The sequence below is a fragment of the Gossypium raimondii genome, chromosome 13 (assembly GCF_025698545.1).
Source record: "Gossypium raimondii isolate GPD5lz chromosome 13, ASM2569854v1, whole genome shotgun sequence".
NCBI lineage: Eukaryota > Viridiplantae > Streptophyta > Magnoliopsida > Malvales > Malvaceae > Gossypium > Gossypium raimondii.
In genome coordinates, this window is record NC_068577.1 from 10,039,070 (window position 1) to 10,045,069 (window position 6,000).

Genomic DNA, 6,000 nt, shown 5'->3' on the forward strand with positions numbered 1-6,000 from the left:
TAGGAACCGGTTTTAGATATTCCCTTCGGCAAGAATGACTACCATACTTTCTTATAATCCATTGCGATCCCGAATTTGTAACAAAATTAAGCACTTGTTGAAGAAAATCCCAATTTATATTTTTCATCATGGAAAAGTACTCATCTTCTTCAACATTAGGTAGATTAAAGAAATCATTAATGGACTTAGAAGTAAGGAGTACCATCTTTTTGCGAATAAGAACTTTAGTAGCATCTGGTACGGTTAAGTTGGCATAGAATTCTTGAACTAACTCTTTTCAGGCAGTGATCGTGTATCACAGAAATAGTTCCAATTGAAGGCATTAATTGTTTTTCGAATTGGCAGGGGCACCACCAACTTGTCATTGCTCTCCAATTGGAAACCTTTTTCCAACATCATAGGTTGATTTTTGAAGATGGGATGAAACCTTTCTTTCGCTTCCTCATCTTGAATCGAGATAAGATTTTCGGTAGAGGTCTTGAAAGATCTAGTTCTTTTACGAGACATGGTGATCTTCTTGAAAAATAGGCAGAATTTCGACAAAAGTGTCGAAACCATTTTTTATTTTTGGGAAAAAACAAAAATTAGTTGTCGACAAAAATTGGAGTCGCCACCAATCTTTTATTAAGGTGTTATTGGATCACCTAAAAATGACTTTGGTCTATGAGTTTTTAGAAAAAATTATTTTGGGAGTCAGTTACGTACGAGGAAGGATTAGCACCCCCGTAACGCCCAAAAATTGGTACCAAGTTGATTAATAAATGTCTTAATGTCGAGAGTTGAAAAATACGATCCTTAATTAAATTAAGTTATTTACTAAAACTCTCTCATTTTGAAAAAGAAAATGTCACACCCAATGCGTTAGGGCACGATATTTTATTTTTTTCAAGATGAGTTTGTCCAAAAGATTTGCGTGATAAAATTTAAAAGAATATTCAAGTGTTTAAGATTTATGACGAAACCGCAGCCCAATACGTTAGGGCACAATTTCTCAACATCCCAAACATTAAATATTTCCTTTATTAATATATATATTTTTAAAAAATCTTTGTCTCAAGAAATCAATATGTCACATCCAATGCGTTAGGACACAATATATTAAATTCCCAACAACAAACTTTTTTTCATTTTTATTTTGATCAAAGACCAATTCTCGATTATTAGATTTAACGAAGAAAATCGGAACCCAATACGTTAGGGCTCAAATTTCTTGAAAATCCTAAATACGAGTATTATCTTTATTTTGGAAATTTTGAATAAAATGATTCTGATGCTTGAATGATATCGAACATAGCCTTTTAAGCAAATAGAATGCGATAAATGATAACATACAACATGGAGCGATAATTAGTAAATAAAACATACACTAATGAATGATAAATAATAAATAAATTCAAAGAAAATACATAAATCTATTTAAGAGAGAATTTAAAGGTAATAGCTAAAATAATATGAATTCAATAATATATAGAATAAAAATAATTTATTACAAAATATATATGTATATATAAAATAGTATTGTATAAAAACATTTTCATATAAATCTTTAAGACATATAAATATGTAAAGTGAATTTCAAAATATATTACAAAATAGGAATATCAAAGAATATACACAAATCATATTGAATTTACCTAAAATATAAAAAAGTGTGATAAATCGAAATAATAGCAATATATATTGAATTTCAAAATAATGATACATTATAATTTTTAAAAGGATAATATATACATACAATTCAATAAACTTATAGCCATAATACATATAAAACGTATAATAAAATGGAAAATACTAAGCTTAATCATTAAAATAGTATTAGATTCAAAATTAAATATATATATATTTTAAAAATAGTGGAGTGAGAAATCAAGCACATTGAATTAATAAGGATTTAAATGGAACTCCAAACAAAATTAAAAGGAAAAAAATGAAGGGCCCAATTAAAAGGCGCGAATAACTCATAGGGCTCGAATGGGAAAATATCCCCATCCTTTGAAACGCGTCACTTTATTAGGGCTAAATAAAAAATAAATAAAATTCGCAGTGGTATCACCTTCTCCCTTTTTTAAAATCGTAAATAAGTAAAAAATAATCGAAAAAAGAAAAGAGTAAGCCACCTTTAAAAAACTGCCAATCGTTCTCCATTTTTTTATTGATTTTTTTCCTCTAGTTTTCAATGAAGGGAGAGGCCTCTATTTATAGTTGAGCCTCCCCAAATCCAACGGTACAGATCAATTACATCAACGGCTAAGATTAAAGGGTATCTACAAATTAAATCTGTAAGATTACAAAATCATATCTTCTAAGATTGCATATCATATCTAAGATTGCATATATCATATCTAAGATTACATATCCTTGAAGATTATGTTTCCATAAGCTTGTAAATGGACCTTCAACCTTTTCAGGTAATGGGCCATTCCGATCGGGCCAAATGATATAATTTTGTATTAAACTTAGACTTTGTTTTATTATTTTGGGTTTATTATTTTTTTGTGAGCCCGGGCTAAAATTGGGTATTACAGCTGCCCCTCTTTGCTCGTTGTTGTGTAACAGGAACAGAGCTAAGACTTTAGAAATGGCCAATTTTTGCCCGGTCACGCTGGATCTTGGTGCTCTTCTTCTTCAAGCAGCCAGATTCCATCCTACTGCATCTTCAGAGGTATAGCAATTGGTGTCTTGATCCACTCCACCGCAACGTCGGGGAGTTAGGATTGGTGACTCGTAACTTTTAATCTGCTTAACCGTAATTTCAGAGAGATAAAATCCATCACTCTAATCCACTCCACTACAACTTAGGGAGACAGGGATTTGTTTATTTAGTCTGCCCCACTGCAATTTCAGGGGGATAAGAGTTGCTTTCTTGAGTCTACTCCACTGCAACTTCAGGGAGATAAGACCCGATGTGATCTACTCCACTGTAACTTCAGATAGATAAGATCTGCGGTTTTAATCCGCTCCACTGCAACTTCAGGGAGATAGGATTATTGGCTTTAATCTGCTCCACTGCAACTTCAGGGAGATAAGATTCTCAATCTTCAGTCTGCCTCACTGCAACTTCAAAAGGATAGGACTTGATTACTTACTCTGCCCCACTGCAACTTCAGGGAGATAAGACTAGATGCCATCTGCTCTCTACAACTTCAGAGAGATAAGATCTGTGATTTTAATCCGCTCCACTGCAACTTCAGGGAGATAGGATTATTGGCTTTATTCTGCTCCACTACAACTTCAGGGAGATAAGATTCGCCATCTTCAGTATTTTAAATTGCAATGTTGGGGAAACAAGATTCTCTGTCGTGGCTTCAATCTGTTCCACTACACCGCCAGGGAAGTAAGATTCACTGTTGTGGCTTCAATCTTTTTAATTGCAATGTTGGGGAAATAAGATTCACCGTTTTAGCTTCAATCTGTTTCATTACACCGCCAGAGGAGTAAGATTCACTGTCGTGGTTTCAATTTGCTCCACTGTAATGCTAAAGAGATAGGACTTTGTGATTTTCAGCCTATTCTACTGCTGACCAGGGAGATAGGATTCACAATCTTCAACCTATTTCACTGCTGACCAGGGAGATAGGACTTTGTGATTTTCAACCTATTCCACTTCTGACTAGGGAGATAGGGCTGGGGTAATCGATCTGTTTCACTGTCGGTGTAGGAAGGCAAGATCTACTATTTCTAACCTGCTCCGCTGCAACCCAAGGGGGCAAGGCTGGTGTCTTCGATCTGCTTCACTGTCGGCTCAGGAAGGCAAGATCTGCTATTTTTAACCTGCTCCGCTACAACCCAGGAGGCAGGCTGGTGTCTTTGAACTACTTCGCTGTCGGTACAGGAAGGCAAGATCTGTTATTTTTAACCTGCTCTGCTACAACCAAGGGAGGCAAGGCTGGTGTCTTCGATATGCTTCGCTGTCGGTGCAGGAAGGCAATATCTGCTATTTTTAACCTGCTCCGCTACAACCCAGGGAGGCAAGGCTGGTGTCTTCGATCTGCTTCGCTGTCGGTGCAGGAAGGCAAGATCTGCTATTTTTACTGATCTGCTCTCTGGGGGACATGACCTGTATAATGAACCTATTTATGCCTAATGATTAGGATGACATAAAATGAAATGCTCCTAACTAGACGTGTATGAATGACATTTGAATGAATGCAAAATGTCATTTTTTTTGATAATGATCCCTCATTATTACTCAGGTTATCATTACTCAAAGTTTATTAAAGTTTTATTGCTGACATGCCACAATGCCTTCTTGCTTGATTCGCGTCTCCAAAGGAACACTTAGTGAAATTGTCCTACTGTAACATTCAAAGTTGAATCCACTGGGATGCAAAATTTGTACCCTCTTTCTTCTACTGTGACCTAAGGGTAAAAAGATCTGGCCTTTTCTCAATCCTCTACTATCACAGTTCAAGGATACAAAATGTGAAACTCTTTGGATTCCTACACCATTCCTAGGGTGTCATATCAAATGCTCATGCACAAATGAAAAGTTTTTTTCTCCGAGGAAACCTCTTCCCATTGCTTGGTGATCATTGCTTGCTTGTTCATTTAAGCTTTTTCACCAACCTGACATCTTGCCATTTTGTTCCATCAATGCTTTGACAACAAAATCTGAATGGATAGTCTCAATTTAGACTTTTCCCTCTTATATTTCCAACCTTTAAACAATGTGCGTTCTAAACAATAGTCCTGTTTCAGGTTCCTGTATTATTTAGAGACTTCTAGAGTAATATGCCAAACTTCCCTTGTGAAAGTTTTATTAGTCCATTAATCATTATTCCAATGCAACAAGCTTGCAAAAAGGGTATAACAATGGATGAGAATACAATTGGTTCTGAGCATAGCTCGAAAGGAATAGATTATCAAAAATAGAAAATAAGGATAGCAAATAAATTGATTGGTAATGTGTATCTTGAAAAAGAATGAAGTATTCCAAGAATAACAAATTCAGTATAAATAGTATGAATATTGGGTGCCCCAGATATCGTAGCTTGAACTTATCTGTACAAACTTTCTGAAGACCCTTCTGAGTTTGACATGTGTTTAGGAGATCTACAGTACTCTGCCAATGCCCCAAGATGTTGCCTACTCTTTCTTGATGGTTCAAGTATAACAAGATCACCACATGCCCTAATCTGGTTAAAATTCAAGTTGCTCTAATCACCTCGTGCCCCATTCTGTTCAATATTTGAGCCGCCCTTTTCAGGTTTTCAACTCAAATCCCCTTTGGTCTCAAGGCGCCCTTTGCGGGTTTTCACCTTAGCCTCTCCATTTTTACCTTTTCTTTTTCTTTTAGTTTTTCAACATTTTGATTTTTTTTATTTTGATTTTGATTTTTTTAATCTGAACTCATAGGATTAGGCATGTCCTTATTATCTCTTCTGATCGACGTTTTTCCAGATAATGCCTTTAATGGAGGGATCTTCTTTAATACCAGGTCCCTCTCAAGGAGTTCTCTAGGGCGGACCCTTTTTTGTGAGCTCGCATCATTTGCTTTTGGCGCATTTGACCATGATGGATAACTTGAATATTCCTCTTCAATCGGAATTAGATCCAAAAACTCAGAGAGAAAGAATCTTGTCTTCAATAGGCAAAACAGCGATGGGCCCAAGAGAAAAGCATTGCCCCGGCAGAGTTTTTTTTGCGCCATCTTTTTTTTGGCCAATATGGCATTAATCGTGAACAGACTGCAAACTTTTGATATTGTGCTATTGTTCAATTTTAGTACATTGTCAGATATGATCCTTTTGGCGTTCCACATGATTCTTCAAGAATTTGCTAACTGTCGACTTTGTGACATTAGCATATGAAGCAGCTTCCACCCATTTAGTAAAGTAATTGATGATCATAAAGATGAATCGATGACCGTCAGACTCTTTTGGTGAGATCGACCAAATGACCTTCATGCCCCACATAAGGAGAAGTCGTGTATCCCAATGACTTTTTTTTAGGGTAAGATCCGTTTCTCGACTTGTTCTACCATCCTTAACAAGTTCAGAA